Source organism: Rhinoderma darwinii, chromosome 8 (assembly GCF_050947455.1).
Source record: "Rhinoderma darwinii isolate aRhiDar2 chromosome 8, aRhiDar2.hap1, whole genome shotgun sequence".
NCBI classification, from domain to species: Eukaryota; Metazoa; Chordata; class Amphibia; order Anura; family Rhinodermatidae; genus Rhinoderma; species Rhinoderma darwinii.
This window is the reverse complement of record NC_134694.1, coordinates 44,780,072-44,797,689: the sequence shown is the minus strand read 5'-3', so window position 1 is coordinate 44,797,689 and position 17,618 is coordinate 44,780,072. Positions and strand designations below refer to the sequence as shown.

General features: G+C 40.8%; 1 long non-coding RNA gene across 2 annotated transcripts in view; it reads right to left on the bottom strand.

Annotated features, from left to right (window-relative positions):
• LOC142658667 (uncharacterized) overlaps positions 1-17,319 on the bottom strand; it is a 49,284-nt gene extending 31,965 nt beyond the window's left edge. Inside the window, exons 1-2 of one of the 2 annotated variants that reach the window (XR_012850145.1) lie at positions 17,074-17,319; positions 12,656-12,837 (exon numbers count right to left, since the gene is read on the bottom strand). This is a non-coding gene — a long non-coding RNA (uncharacterized LOC142658667). The remainder of the gene's footprint in view (positions 1-12,655; positions 12,838-17,073) is intronic. The other variant, XR_012850146.1, reaches the window with a different exon arrangement.
• Positions 17,320-17,618: the final 299 nt, after the last annotated feature.

Below are 17,618 nucleotides of genomic sequence, written 5' to 3'. Positions count from 1 at the left end.
GGCACGGGCCCCCACCATGGCCGGAGACTCCGCTAGCAGCCGCTATGGCTGCTACAGCGGGACGCCACTGAACACTACGGCAGAGCAGGGAGGTATCTCCCCGCTCTGCCATTAACTGGTTCCCGACCGCTGGCTGTATTTTTACGGCCAGCGGTCAGGGTCCTTAAAACCCGAGCCATAGACTTTCTACGGCTCGGGTTTTAACTTGCTGCCCGCGCGATCGGGCAGCTGAATGTCGGGTCTCTGGCTGTCAGTGACTGCCGGGGACCCTGAGGAGAGGATAGAAGCAGCTTTCGCTGCTTCTGTCTTCTCTGATCACTTGTACACAGCGCTCAATGCGCGCTGTGTACAGGAATAGAGGCAGTGGCAGCGGCGCTGTCTCTATTGGTCCCGGTGATCATGTGACTGGTCACATGATCACCGGGTACCGTTAGTGGCAGACTGCTGCTGGGTCTAACAAGACCCAGCACAGCCCTATTAGTGACAATCGTCACTATGAGAGGGCTGATTTCCCCTGTAACTGGGGCTGCTGTGCAGCTCCAGTTACAGTGGAAAAACATGGTGTAAAAGAAGAAAAAAAATATATAAAGTTCCCCAAAGGTCTTCTTTGACCTTTGGGGGACAGACCATGGTAATAAAAAAATAATAAAGTGCAAAAAAAATGTAAATAATAAATACACATAAAATACCCACCCCAAAAAAAAACGTTTCCCCCCGCCAATCATTGTTGTAACGCTAGCGCTGACCCAATTACCCTGATATAGACATGTAATATATAAAAATTTACGGTAGACAATGACGATCACAAATAAAAGGTCTATTTTAGGGTAAAACTATGTTATTACCAAAAAAAAATACCTGAAATGTAAAAAAGCTTATTTTTTTACTATTATTTTCAAACTTTATGAATAAAAATTCTAAAATAGCAAAAAAGGTGTGCATAAAAACGATAAAAAAAGAAACCTGCATTGTCTACGGAAAAAACGTCGCAAAAATCACGTCGTTAGCCCAACAAATAAAAAAGTTAGAGCCATTTAACGAACACGTGCTAAAAAGGGCTAAACGGTGTCTGGTCCTGAAGGCGCAAAATAGAGCAAAAGACATGTATCCCCCCCCCTTCTCCACAGAACATGTATCCCCTCTCCACAGGACATGTATCCCCTCTCCACAGGACATATATCCCCTCTCCACAGGATCTCCACAGGACAGGGGATACAGGTGTGATCGCTGGCAGCGATAGGGAGAACGGGGGACTGAAAGTCCCCTGAAGTTCTCCATCACAAACCTCGGACTTCCGGGGTCTGTGTCGGCAGCTCCGTAGAAATGAATGGAGCGCCGGTCGTGCTTGTGCGCATGCGTGACCAGCGCTCCTTTCATTTTTATTGAGCTGCGCAGACCCCGGAAGTCCGAGGTTTGTCATGGAGAAGTTCAGGGGGACTTTCAGTCCCCCGTTCTCCCTATCGCTGCCAGCGATCACACATGTATCCCCTATCCTGTGGAGAGGGGATACATGTATTTTGTAGGACACACTGTAGGTCACATTTTTTTGGGAGGGGGGACGCTGTATGGTGTTCCCTACAGAGGGGGGGTGGCTGTATGGCGTTCCCTACAGGGGGGGGTGGCTGTATGGCGTTCCCTACAGGGGGGAGCTGTATGGCGTTCCCTACAGGGGGGGCTGTATGGCGTTCCCTACAGGGGGGCTGTATGGCGTTCTCTACACAGGGGGGGGGCTGTATGGCGTTCCCTACAGGGGGGGGGCTGTATGGCATTCTCTGCAGGGGGGCTGTATGGCGTTATCTACAGGGGGGCTGTATGGCGTTCTCTACAGGGGGATGTATGGCGCTATCTACAGAGGGGGGGGCTGTATAGCGTTATCTACAGGGGGGGGCTGTAAAAAATGCACTATCTACAAGGGGGGGGGTTGTGTGACACCCAGGGGAGGGGGGGCCCCAGTCAAACGTTTGCTATGGGGCCCAGTCTTTCCTAGTTACGCCCCTGGTCTGTACCAATATAACAGTAATATCAGAAATCTCAAGCTTCACACATCTTTATCCGCTAACAAAACCTGTCTTGGTATTTTCGAACGGTTTCATTTGCCCCTTGATGAATGGTGTGTATAGCACTCCAATCTACATGTTCTTTGAACATGTGAACAAATGTTTCATTTATCAAATTCCATTCATCCTCTATTGGACCTTTAAAAATCGGGGCTTACGACTATATCCAGTTTTCTCCAACAACCCTTCCACTTCAGCAGGGGTGAAGATAGCCTTCAACATCTGCAGAACATCTTGACCACCCAGATCAAGAGTGGAAAACATTGTGTTGAGAAATTCCCATGCCATTCCTGGGTGCTTTCTATAATCACCTACTTGTTTCCTCAACCCCAACAATTCAGTACAAGACCAAGGCTCTCTCATAAGCCACTGCTCTTTGTTAGGACCTGTCGGTACTTGCAGTGTGTAGACAGGAGCATCCTTCATTTGCGAATGTGTTTTAGACTCAATCATGCTGGAGGTTTCTAAATTCGTATAACCAGTCAGTCAGTCATCAAACCTTCTTTAAATAGGCTCTGTCACCAGATTTTGCAACCCCTATCTGCTATTGCAGCAGATAGGCGCTGCAATGTAGATTACAGTAACGTTTTTATTTTTAAAAAACGAGCATTTTTGGCCAAGTTATGACCATTTTTGTAGTTATGCAAATGAGGCTTGCAAAAGTCCAAGTGGGTGTATTTAAAAGTAAAAGTCCAAGTGGGCGTGTATTATCTGCGTACATCGGGGCGTTTTTAATACTTTTACTAGCTGGACGCTCTGACGAGAAGTATCATCCACTTCTCTTCAGAACGCCCAGCTTCTGCCAGATCACGCTGTGACGTCACTCACAGGTCCTGCATCGTGTCAGACGAGCGAGGACACATCGGCACCAGAGGCTTCAGTTGATTCTGCAGCAGCATCGGCGTTAGCAGGTAAGGGGCTGCAAAATCTGGTGACAGAGCCTCTTTAACTTCCTGTAACTCATTGCTTGGATATATCTCCCTATTCTAGGCTTTTGACATTCTGCTTATCATGTTTAGTAGATCATCATCATGTTTGGTGACACACAGTATATTGTTGGAGAATGTGGGGTTATAGTTGCTGTAAGAGCGTCTCCTCTAATATCTACGTTCGCTAAATCCAACCATTCATAATACATGTTCTTTTCTAGATCGTTCTTACAATACGGAGCAATAGTTTTCGACACTTTAGTATTTAGAGTACCATCCAAAGGTAGAGCTGGAGGCACAGTTCTCCACCCGTTCCACATTTTGTATACATTCTTACCATGTGTCCCCTGCGGTGGGGTTTTACCATAACCCCAAATTTCACTCATCTACGGAAGTCCCAAACTACAGGGACACAATATGGATCTCGTCAGACCACCTTTCGTAGGCAGACAATATCCCCGTACTAAACCTTACTACTACAAGTCACATTTGGCTTCTATAGCATAGCAGTCAGAGATTAGTAACTCAAGCAGGCACAGAAATATACAATAGAGAAACACTCTTAAAGATACAAAGAATCAAACTATCATTCAGTACACAAATATTCTCTTCTTCACTCTCTACTAACTCCTGCTACTGAGTGTAACACAGAGAATTAAAACTAGACAGTGGACCTTTTATAGGATTCAGAGACTTCAGGAGTAACCCTTCACTTGCCTCATCTCATACATTCACACACCTTTCAAAGGTCCTTCTTCATTCATTCACTGTACTGCTAGTGAGAGAACAGTCCATACATCCACATCACAGGGGAACACAACATAGAAGTATACTGGAAACGGTAATTACCCCAACAGAAAATATAAAGAACAAGTCATACATATACTTTTATCTTTCTTTGCTCAATTGTTAACTCGCTAACTCACTCCTGACCACGTGCGTAATAATAGTCACAACGTGGACGTGCAAGAATGCGGTCCAGATTTGCGGACGGGAGTGGTTACCCTCCACTGCACACACAGAGTTTACAATAGAGTGTCTCTAACTTCGAAGCACGTCATCAATATATCTTATCCAGAGACCTATTGATGACGTCCAATCAGAAAAATTTTCACTAAAAACCACTGTCTCTTCAACAAACACGGTGGGGCTATTTTCACAGTGGTGACTGTACCCCTGTTTTTATAGAGTTATCTAATAAAAATTAAAAATTTTACTTAATTACTTCAGTTAATTCTAACCTTTTGATATTTTGTGGGAGCACAATTTCAATATCACAGAAAACAGTGAATGCTTTATGAATTTAATACAGCTCTTTATAAATTGATATCTGGGAATGGCTGCCTTCGCGCACTCTGATCTAAGCACAGAGGGATGGATGAGCGAGGCTAAAAGTGTTTTTTCTGAGTGTGAACTGACATACGCAACTCAAGGTGCTTCCCTAAAATCCACTTTTAAAAACCTCACGAAGTTACATAAGGATTATACTAGGAGCTGGTGGGAAATTCAGAGTCTTGAGAATTATCTCAAAAACAAAATAGTACCTAGAGGCCTGAGGATCCCGATTGTCCCAGCCTCCAGATTGAAGACGCAAAACATTAAAGAGAGGTAGGAGCAGGAGATCACAGGTAGCTCGCTGAAATGAATGCAAATTCTGGTAGATGAGGAGAAAATTCAGTTTGAGCACACTAGTGTAGAACTAAAAAAGGAAATTGAGACAGCCAAGACTCTAGTTGATACCCCTGGCTTTGAGAAAAAAGATAAAACCTTGCAGCAGTCTCGAGAGGTTTACTAATCATCTAAAGGAACGTAAGCACTTCCAATTCCAAAGGGACTTGCAGGAATTTAGGGAGAAAAAAGCATACGACTTTGTCAATCAACAACAACAGCAGAGTAGGGGGCCAAGAGAGTCTGAGCCTTCCACATCAGAGAGTGAAACTACGGACTCAGAGAGTGGGCCCATACTTTGGAGCTACTGGTGGGAGACAAAAGTTTAGGGGAGGTGCTAGAGGCAGAAATAGAGGTCGTGGTAGGGCCTCTGCCAATAGTGGTAATAATTTTTTATCCAACAACCCCCCCATTTCCCACTACATGCTGAGGGGGCAAAGGGATGTTTAAAGGGAAGAGTCATTGACAAACTGCAGATTATTAATTTATCAGAATACCATCTAAAAACATCTGAGATTATGCTTTTGGAGAAGGGGCTTTCGTTTGTCCCAACAGTAAGATTTGACTAATTTACCTGGGTGAAGGATTTACACCTTTTTGCTCGAAAATTAAAATAGATTAAGTTCTTTAAGCATCACAACAAAAAGAAATGCTTAGAAATGGGTTTAGAGGAGTCTGTTTTTGAAGGTCTAGAAGCCTTGGAAGGGTTGCTGGAGGAATCAAGCAGAATTCCAGGGCAGGGACCGTTTACTAACCTAAAAACTAAAAGTAGGAAATTGCCACCAGTTGGTGATTTCATAAATGTGGATTTATTTGTGGAATTGGTGGGTAATGAGTTCAAGTTATTGGATCAGGATGTCAGTGGCATGGAGAATAATCTGTCCCAGTCTGAACGTGAAGCCCTGACTACTTTGGAAAAGAGACAAAATATAGTTTTGAAAGCATCCGATAAGGGTGGGAACATTGTAGTTATGAGTAGGGACGATTACAAAAAGATGTGTGAGGACATACTGCTTAATCCTGAATGCTACATCATCCTAAAAGAGAACCCCACAGGTCAATTTAAAAAGGAACTTCTAGACATCCTTCGTGATGCAAAGAGTGGAGCACTCATTAGTGCTAATGAGTTCAACTTTTTATATTCACAATTTCCTACTTTAGCTTGTTTTTACAGTTTACCAAAAATCCACAAAGGGTATCCACCTTTACGTGGTAGGCCAATTGTATCAGGCATTAATAATCGAACTCAAAATGTGAGCACATATATAGACGTAGTGTTACGTCCCTTTGTTCGGAGTTTGTCATCGTATGTGCGTGACACTATGGATGTTCTGAAACAAATTGACGGTGTCACGCTAGAACGAGGTACTATGCTGGCAAGCCTGGATGTAGAGGCATTGTATTCCTCTATTCCACATGAGCTTGGCTGCCAAGCGGTTGAATACTTCCTTAAAACACGAGGTACTCAATATATGGCTCACAATCAACTTATATTGAAAATGCTACATTTTGTGCTTGAAAAAAATGTATTTGTTTTTGAGGATCGCATTTTTCACCAACAAAGAGGTATGGCGATGGGGAGTCTTACTGCACCCACATACGCAAATCTGTACCTTGGTTGGTGGGAAGAGACAGTGTTTTTTAGTGAAAAATTTTCTGATTGGACCTCATCAATAGGTCTCTGGATAAGATATATTGATGACGTGCTGTTATTCTGGAATTCCACTGCTGAAGAATTCTGTGCCTTTGTATCTGCTCTTAATAGGAACGATTTAGGGCTTAGATTCACAAGTGAGATCAGTGATCAAGCGCTATCATTTCTAGATCTTGAGATCAATAAAACAAAGGAAGGTACAATCTGTACCAAAGTAAACCGGAAAGAGACAGCAACCAATAGTTTCTTGTAGTGGGACAGTTGTCACCCTTATCCCCTTAAACGAGGTATCCCTAGAGGCCAGTTCATGAGAATTCGTCGGAATTGTAGCTCCCTTGACGATTTTGAGCTGCAGTCACAGGATCTTGCCTCTAGACTTAAGGATAGAAGTTTTCCTAAAGGAGTAATTCAAAAGGCCTATGAGGTGGCGAGAGACTCTGATAGGACAGGTCTGTTAGTTCCAAAGAAAAGGAAAGAGGAAAATATCACTAGACTTATAGGCACGTTTGACTCCAAACAATCAGAAATTATGACAATACTGAAAAGGTACTGGCGTATCCTCAGTGCAGATATGGACCTGGTGGATCAGATCACTCACCAGCCATCAGTTACGTTTCGTAGGGGTAAAAACATCAGGGACAGGGTAATGCAAAGTTGCTTTGATCCTATACCACACGAAGAAACATGGCTGGATAGGAAGGTTCCAGGCACATATAAATGCGGTAGTTGCAGAGCTTGTAATTTTATTCAGAATGGGAGAAAATTCAAATGAGTTACCACCGGAATAGAGTATGATATAAGAGATTTTGTGAATTGTAAAACAGCAGGAGTGGTATACCTCATTACATGTCCACGATCACTAAATTATGTGGGTAAAACGATTCGACAATTTCGTCGTCGAATTAGGGAACATGTAGGAAACGTGACAAATATGAGAGACACCCCTATATCCAAGCATGTACATGCTAAACACCATGGTAGAGCAGAATGCTTGAGATTTCAGGCGATTGAACTGGTGCGACCTCCAAAACGTGGAGGAGATTGGGACAATCTTATTCTTAGGAAGGAGGCACAGTGGATCTACAGACTGGTATGTACACAGCCGGTGGGTCTAAATGAGCAGATGAACTATACCTGCTTTATCTGAGAGTGCCATCAGAAGCAGAAAAATAATCTTTGCTTCCATCATGTTCAAAATCATCTTAGCCTAGTCTTAGATGATTGATCTGTTCGTTTATTCATGTATTATCATATTCGAAATATCGCTCATATACTAAGATACTATGCCTGTTTATCTACACTAATGTGTTAACAGAGTGTCTATTAGACGTATGGCTGCCAGGTTGCGGTTAGTGAGTTGGACAGTAATCTTCATTCCCATGCAAGTATCGTTAGCTCCGTCCCCTAGATGGGAGGGCTCTGGGCATTAATGAGATGCCTCTCTCTGCGCTTGCGCGTCGGACGCGGTTTGGTGCTGGACTTCCGAGTAGGTCAGCTGACGTGCCGGGAGTCACATGACCGCACGTTGCGGCTGACGTGGACGACAGTGATTGGCCGTTTGAGGCTTTGCCTCTGCCCAGGGGGAGGAGCATTAATTATATTAACTCTGAGTCCGTAGTGAAGCGTGCCGCTGACATCCATGCGAGCACGCTTCCGTGTGTGTAACAGAATATCTGTTACAGTTCTACATCACTGGCGCTTTGGCTAGACTTTGACAAATATAGACCCCTGATGAATTAGTATATAGAAACTTGTAGGGTCAGTGGAGAAGGGATTATAGCGTAAGTGACAGCGGTATCGTTGGGTAACCCCAGCACTGGGGGTTTTAGGAGCGGTAACAGCAGGCTCCAGTGTTTTTGCAGGCTCCCATACACTGATACACCAATGTTAAACGCTGATCCAATCTATATCTTTCAAGTACAATCAGAACTAGGAAAAAAAGCAAAAAGGGAGACACGGCGCCTAGTAGCGTGATCAATAGTATAAGGAGCAAAAAAACGGTACATAAATGCTCACCTGTTCAGTGGCAAATTACCGGCATGTAATTTGTATCAATAAGCTGCTGCCAATCCCAGACGCAATCCCCGTGGAGATGCCAAAGTAATATTGAAGTGAGAGAAAAAACTGGATAAACGGCACTGCTTATAAAGGTACGGTTTATTAGAAGGATGCTACGCGTTTCGGCGCCGGACCGGCGTCTTCATCAGGCATGTCGCAGGGTTAAAAACCACATGTATATATACCAAATACCATAGGGTAAATTACAAACTGATTGGACCAGTTCAGACCAGCCTCCTGGCCAAAAACCGCCAAAAATAGCAGGTCAAAGTTCAGAAGTTGATACAAATAAAGAGAGAGAAAGAAAAAAAAAAAAAACAAACAAGGAAATGCAATATGCAAACATATAACAAGAAAATAACAATATATGACAAGGATGATTAGATAAAAGACATGGATGATTAAATAGGTATATTAAAACTAAGACAGATGTTTGTAAAAGCCTGTCTCGAAATGCCGAACTACAAAGAAGATAAATACAAATCAGAGTGAACTACCAGCTAGTTTACGATAATAGAAATAAAAAATATATATAATTATAATAAAAAACATTGCTGAAGTACATACGTGATGGTAGTTTAAGAAAAGGGCAGCGGCCGTTGTATGTTGCCAGGAAACACATACACAATACAATCCGGAAGAGGTAAAGCGGTCTCAATGGAACGCATGGTGGAACGTTGTCAGGGAAACCACTGACAACAAAAATCCCGGAAGTGAAGCACAGTGATACGCATAATGGACCGCAGATACGAGCGATATGCTGGGATTATAAAAACAGGATTTACCTGATTAATACAGTAATGAATTACAATAGAAGATTTAGAGGGACATAATAAAGGACCTAACCCGGGGACATATAGACAATTAGGACGGCAATACTAGATACAATAGCCGAAGAAATTCAATATTGATTTAGACATGCACGAACTATAAATAATAATTAATAATATTATTATAGAGCGTAAAGAAATATATATATATATATATATATATATATATATATATATATATAAAAAATATATAGTATGAACTAGCCTCAGCTAATAAAATTCACATAAAATGTTAGGGTAAAATTACATAGCACAATGATAATAATACTTACAACAAAACTGCATAAATGAAGATAGAAGGGTTATTGTAAAATAGTAACATAACGCTTATGAGGAACAAAATCTAAAAGCAAGGTTAAATTAATCGTCAAGACTTCTATATCATTAATCCAATACGGAAATATGGTTAAAAAGCAAGGTCAACAGTTATATAAACATAAACATAAGATCATTAATCCAATGCGGACTCTGTAATATCGTTAAGACCATTGGGGTATAACGTTCCCAATTTATATATCCAGAAATTTTCCCTTTGTTTTAATCTGGTAAATCTATCGGGTATATCGATAGGTATTCTCTCTATAGGAGTTACAGTAATAGCGCCAAAGTTACAGTTATGTACAGTGGCACAATGGCGAGATACACTATGTTTAACGAAACCAGTCCTGACATTAAATCTATGCTTATTGATCCTATTTCTAAGGGTTTGGGTGGTACGACCCACGTATGGACGGTCACATGTGCATTGTAATAGGTATATAACATAGTCGCTCCCGCAGTTGAGGAAGTTTTTAATCGGGAAACTTTCCTTGGTATTTACCGATATAAAATTAGTTATTTTGTTCGCAATATTGGAACAACAGAGGCATCTTGGTTTGCCGCAACGATTTGAGCCATTAGATGTTAAAATTGTTTTATGAGGGTCACAATTAATTTTCCGTAATCTACTAGGTGCAATTAAATTCCTCAATGTTTTAGCCCTTCTATAAGTGATCTTGGGTCTAGTGGCAATAATACTTTTCATATATTGGTCGTTCTTAAGGATATGCCAATGTTTATTAATTGTTGAACTAATTAATTTGCTTCCTTTGTTAAAAGTAGTAATAAAATTGCAATTAAAATCTGTGGATTTCTCTATACAAGCACTCGGATTAATGCAATCTAATTGTGTTAATGCCTTTGCTCTCGATTCTGCTCCCATAATCAGGCTTGCTGGGAAGTTTTTTTGTTTAAACCTTCTTTTTAATAAATTACATTCAGTCGAGAAATCTTTGTCATTAGTGCAGTTTTTCCTTATCCGCCTGAATTGGCCAAAGGGTACGTTTTTTAGCCAAGGTTGGTAATGTGCACTTTTAAAATCCAAGTAGCTATTCACATCAACTCCTTTAAAATGTGTTTTAGTACTAATGAGGTGACCATTTTTCATAATTGTAAGATCTAAAAAATCAATGTATTCACGGGAAGATGTGTGTGTAAAGGAGATACCATAACTGTTATCATTAAGATGCTCGATAAAATCTGAAATAACTGTCGCCTCACCTTTGATAATAAAAAAAGAGGTCATCGATATACCGTTTATAAAATATAATATTGTCCCTAAATTTATCATTACCATAAATATAAAAATCTTCAAAGGCCCCCATGTACAGATTGGCGTACGATGGGGCAAATCTCGACCCCATCGCACAGCCCTTTAACTGCCTATAAAAACTCCCTTCAAATGTGAACACATTGTGTTGAAGTATAAAATCAATGCACTCCATTAAAAAATTGATCTGGTTGTTTGGTAATCGTGGATCAGACATTAGGTAGGTTTGTGATGCCTGCATACCAAGATCATGGGGGATGTTCGTGTATAATGATGAAACATCTGCTATTAAAAACCAAAGATCCGTAAAATCATGAATGGTTTGTAAGTGGTACAGCTCTCTAATTAGATCAGTTGAGTCTATAAGATGAGATGGTAATTTAGACACATGTGTCTGGAGATGAATATCTATAAAGTGGGATAGATTACTTGTAAGGGACCCTATTCCAGATATGATGGGTCTACCAGGGGGATTAGATAGGGATTTATGAACCTTAGGTAAGTGGTAGAGGAACGGTGTGGTAGGAAATGGAACAGTTAAAAATAATTTTTCTTTTTTATTTAAAATCTGATCCCTGAAAGCAGTTTCAATAAGATTTTTATATTTAGTTTGAAACAAGGGTATTGGATTACATTGCAGTTTCTCATAGTAATTAGTATCGGACAGCAATCTATAGGCCTCATTGGTATAATCCAAACGATCCTGGATGATAATCCCACCACCTTTATCTGCGGACCGTATAACAATTTGGTGGTTCTTTTGGAGATTCTTTAATGAAATACGCTCAGATCGCGTAAGGTTATCCAGAGAATGTATGGGTTGTTCTATTGTTTTAAGATCATTACTGACCAGGTTATAAAAAGTTTCAAGAGCTGGTCCACGGTGGTGGAGGGGATAAAACGTAGATCTAGGCCCAACGTCTACACTGATGGGCTTAGGACAATGGGGGGATAGGACCATTTGGTGTGGGAGCTCAGGTAGAGAATTTTTGGGTATTAGTGCAAAATGTCGTAGGAGTGTTCGTTTACGCATAAACCTATTAAGGTCCATCCTTGTCATATATTGTTATTTCCTTGTTATATGTTTGCATATTGCATTTCCTTGTTTGTTTTTTTTTCTCTCTTTATTTGTATCAACTTCTGAACTTTGACCTGCTGTTTTTGGCGGTTTTTGGCCAGGAGGCTGGTCTGAACTGGTCCAATCAGTTTGTAATTTACCCTATGGTATTTGGTATATATACATGTGGTTTTTAACCCTGCGACATGCCTGATGAAGAAGGCCGGTCCGGCGCCGAAACGCGTAGCATCCTTCTAATAAACCGTACCTTTATAAGCAGCGCCGTTTATCCCGTTTTTTCTCTTACTTCAAAAGTACAATCAGAGGAGGGTTCACAAATGAACTGGAGATTGTTATTTACAATTTAATACGATTTTAAACAAACACGGTGGGGCTTTTTTCACAGTGGTGACTGTACCCCTGTTTTTAGAGAGTTATCTAATAAAAATTACAAATTTTACTCATTAATTACATGAATTCTAACCTTTTGATATTTTGTGGGAGCACAATTTCAATATCACAGAAAACAGTGAATGTCTCTAACTTAGACCCACGTTCTGGTGAATAAGTCTGTAAAACACAGAGAGACTATACCATATACTTCTGTTCATTCAAACCGCAAACAAAGTTAGCATAACAGTACTACACATATTTTACAATATTACACATATTTTACAATCTATAATATAAACTAAAATCTTCCTATGGAGATTGGACATCAAATCATTAAATAAAATGGTACCTTCAGGTGACTCAAAGACAGGAACATTGTATGCCGGCTGACAGAGTGGAGTCACAGGCAATGAGTGCTCACCTGCTTGGGCCCTGCCTCAATTAGCACCACTCCTGGCTCCCGTCTGGACGTCCTGAAGAACTGGGCAGAAACACCAAATGTTACGGCAGTATAAAAAAGTTCTCAATCTCCAGTAGGACTTCACATCATTCAGCTTCCTCAGGTTAAGAAGGTTTATTGTGTACACACAGAGCTCTGAATTCCTATTCAGAACGGACATAATTAATTACAGCAGTTTATATAGCCAATATTACATATACGAGTGACATGTGCACCAGCAGATAGAGAGACTAAATGTACAATAACATATGTTTACATTTCACAATATATGTAAGATCATGTTCATTTAGAATATACAATGTAATCAAGATTAGGTTAATTTAGGATATACAAAGTGGTACATGTCTATATAATATAATGTGGTAAAGATAAAGGTTAATTTATTATATATAATGGTTTGTTGAACAGATGGAATTCCTGTCACTCCCGGTCTGTTAACTCACACAATAGAATCAGTATAGCTTCTGTTCTCATACAAGATACGTATGCCACCATTCTCCAAATTGATACACTTGTAAAAAGTTTCATTTCTTAATTATTCCCTATCACCTGCGTCAATGGAGGATGGCGCTGGCACAGGTGAGAATGTAATGTTTTTTTCAGTGGGCAGTGTTGAGATCACTATCTACAGATGACTCTCTGGGGGACACTATTTAAAGGAACAGTGTCATCACAAATAATTTTTTTATATGTTAAAGATGTTAGTGCTTTAATAAAAACGTTTATTTTCATTTGTGTGTTTGTGTTTTACTGTTTCTTATTTTTACACTTTTCTCTTCCCTATGGGGGCTGCCATTTTTTGTTCCATTTCTGTGTGTGTCGATTAACGACACACACAGACATGGAGTACGGCAGCCACAGTCCCATAGGGACTGCGAACGGCTCCCGTCCCATTGACTGCCGTGTACGGCGTCTGTGTGGGAACTGCGCATGCGCCGCTCCCACACAGTCCTATTCGAAATTGGCGCCGTCCGGCGCCATTTTCCTGTGGACCGGAAGTCGCGGCCGGACAGTAATATTACTACTTCCGGTCGCGGCTTCCGGACTTGTGCACATGGAACAGCGGCAGCAAAGGGAGCGGACGGGCCGGAGGGAGCCGCGGCGGCAGGAGCAGGTAAGAGATTTCAATGTATGTTAGTGTTTGTGTGTGTTTACTACTGTATGTAAACCTACTACACTGTGGGTTACCTCAAAAAATGGCGACACACAGTGTAGGAGGTTACACCGTTCAAACCCCTCGTTTATCCCGGCACTAGCCAGGATAAAGGAGGGGGGGATGCTGAGAGCTCACTAGAGCGAGGGCTTTTAACCCAATGTTGCAATGCTGCAATTTTGGGAACTAGCTCCATCTAGTGACCAAAAATGGGTAGTATTATAAATTAGAATTAATTTATAATATTTCCTGACTATTGCCTGACTCGTGAAAAAAATAAAAAAAATTTGAACCATGTTTAATCACCCACACACTAAATGTTTAATTTTTAAAAAAAAAACATGTTTTTCTGGCAACACATTCCCTTTAAAGGGGAATCTATGGCGAGTGCTATCTACAGGGTGCTTTATATTGGGCATTTTGGGGGCACTATCTACAGGAGTGTCTATGGGGGCACTATCTACAGGGGGCTCTATGAGGGGCATTACCTGCAGGGCACACAATCTACAGGAGCTCTGTGAGGGACACAATCTACAGGGGGCTCTATATGGGACACTATATAAGCGGGCATTGTGAATGGCAATATCTAGAGGGGGCTCTGTGATTAAATTCAGGGACACAGTCTATAGTGCTATTATATTCAGGGGCATAGAGTGTGGCACCATGAGAATTTTATCTTCATTTATTGGTGCAGAAATGCTGGAAAAGTGAGGAGCCAAAGAGGTCTGAGTGGTAAACTCTGCAGAAATGGGCCGTGGCCAGGAGAGGTTACCATGGAGGTCCGGACCGGATGGAGAAGAGAGAACTACTCCAATCTGAGTAGACGTCACCTGTGAGTCACTATATGTAAATGTTTATTTTCCCTGTGACCCATCAGTACTGTAATCACTGTATGATCTGCAGCGAGATGATGTGTGGTAGCATTCATTTTTGTGAAACAGCAACTCTCTGCATATCCTTACCATTGTTCAGTCCATGCTGATATCTATAGTTTTATGCTGTACAAACTGTATACGGCAGGGGTTTAAGGAGTTGTCCAGTCATGTCCACAAACAATGAAACAAGTGCAATAAAATGTAAATAAAATGTTGCTATTCTTCATGGGTTACTTCAGAAGAAGACATTTATACCCAGTGTCTGACCGTTGTGGGTCTTACCACTGTGATACCTATCGATCATGAGTGACAACACCAGCCAGTGAACTGGAGGGAAAAAATTGGGTTTAAATTGGTAGGAAGAGAGAGGGTCAGTTATCAGTCGTTGGGGATCCATATCTTGGTTGAAGTGACTGCCCATATTTTCAGATGTCCCCACAGCCAGGATATCCCTGCTGTACATCAGTAAGGTTTTTTTCTGTTTATTTTATCCCTTTTATTTTCTCAAACTGAATGCATTGTAACTGTATCTATATTTTTTCATATTTTAATTTGACTACTACTTTTTGTATTGCACTTCACTATCGTGTATTAAATTTGAAATATTAATAAGTCTCTTCCTTGTAGTCTAACAGATCTTGCTAAAGTGAAGAACGCTACCAGTGTTAATTTGGAGTTTTTTATTTTCCATTAAGATAACCTGTGTTATTGTGACTAACTGGTGTTAAGGGAATATAGGTATGTAGGCCCCTATTGCCTAGTTAAGTATAGGTAGTGGTAGCATACTGTGGTATAAATTATTGGGGTGTTGGAAACCTATGTGAGTAATTTAGCATAATCCTGTCATCTAGAGTAGGTGGACGTGGATTTATGTGGTAAATTAATAAACTCAGTAGTGTCATTCACCCCTACGATGTGACGTGAGATCGGCACATTTAGAATAATAATGCTCTTAGGCTTCGTTCACACCTGCATCAGTGTGTTCCGTCAGATTTCTGTCGGGTGTCCGTGATTTTACCAGAGACATCGCAGCATGCTGCACTATTGTCCCTGGTAATCTCAGCTGGATCTGCAACGGAGGCCCTTAACGGAGCCTCCAACACAGATGTGAATAAGGCCTTAACGTTTGTGTGAACTCAGTTACAAAATACATAACATTAAAAAAAATAAAAAAAAAGGTGAATATAAAACGAAAAACTACGAAAAAATAACCGGTCAGAAGTAAAAACACACGTACTTTTGGATAATTATATTTGTAGCTAATTTACAATCTTGCTATAAAATCAGTTTTCTTAACAGTATTTGGAAGCCAAAAACCAGGAGGGAGTCCAAGACATGAAAGGTGTGTAAATCTTTCCATTATACTTTTTCTGTGAAGGCTCCACTCCCTAGTTTTGGCTTAAAAATACTGAAGAAAAATACTGAGCTTTGCTTAAAAAAAAAAAAAAAAAAAAAAAAAAGAGGCCTCTACAGCATCCCGATGTTACATTAATGTGTATGAGATTCGTAAGCAGGTAAGTATATCCCCTTACGTGCACTATTGGAGAATAGCCAGGCTGTACCTGACATTAGTGGAAAACATTTATAAATCAGTCTCATTGTTGTGATGTAAAAGCAAAACCCTCTTTTTGCAACACGAATGATGGGGTGGGGGCTTCATAAATATAACAACCCAGCACACTACTGTTTAGATGTAAAAACTGAACTTCTAAAATTCTGTATGGTTCCACTGGTACCTAAGTATTTCCTGCTTAAAAAACAGTTCTTTTTCGCCAATAGTTTACAGTGAAAAACTACACGGGCAGAAATGTTTACACCTTTGCAATTTTCTGTCGCCATTGGCTCTATTCTATGGAGGAAAGTCGGCAACCATACAATATGTAATGGAGCTTGGCACACATTTTTTCTTTCAGGCATACGGCGTGCGTACATGTCACATGAAGGTATAGATATCTTCACAGGTTAAGATTGCCACCATATTGCAGTTCTATTCCACTTGGAACCTGTACAGAGCTGTAATACGATCGTGTGCGTGAGGCCTTACCCTATACGCTTTAGTTCAGTCTCCGGGTGCAGATGTAAACGACCACAATCACAGGGGCTGTAGTTTGAATTTACATGTGGCATATGGCTAAGGGATGCACAGTGTACATAATGGCATTTTACAATGTACAAGTGTGTCATGTGCTCCAATAAAAATAATTGACTTACTCACAGAGGGACCCTTTAAGGGACCAATTAATATCAGAGCTACATAACTGGAATGTTGTTTCCCAATCACAAGGATTACACATAAACGTACAGAAAAATAACTCTACACTAGAAATTTAGCAGAAGTTCACATAACTTACCTTTCTGTACTGGAACAGATAAAAGTTTGATCCAGAAGAGGAAAATTTGGAGACTACGTGGAGATGACGTTTATTAAGTGATTAAGAAAGCATTTCCTTTCATTGTTCCCCGAGCGTACTCCAAAGAACTGGTCAGATGGATCTTCCCAAAATATCTCCGGGTGCACTGTAAATACTGTAATCACAGGAGCTAGGTTTATCCTGCCGAGGCGAGGGGAGTCAGGCACCGCAAGGAATGGGAATGAATAACTGTATAATGAAAAAGCTAGGCTGCCTTGTATGACTTTTAATGACACTGACAGGAGTGAGCTGAGCGTGTAATGATTGTGGCTGGGGAAGGACTTCACTGTAAAGCAATGAAAAGACTAATTGTTTACTTCTGCTGTTCGGGAAAATGCAGCTGGAAAGTTGCTGCCCCTCTCGTCCCAATTCTGCAGTGTCCCAGAACAAGGGATAAATTGTCTGAAGTTAATTAAAAAAAAAAAAAAAAGAAGATTTTGCAGGTTCTCTCTCTAGGTCAGCCAGAAATAAAGTAGCTTTTACTT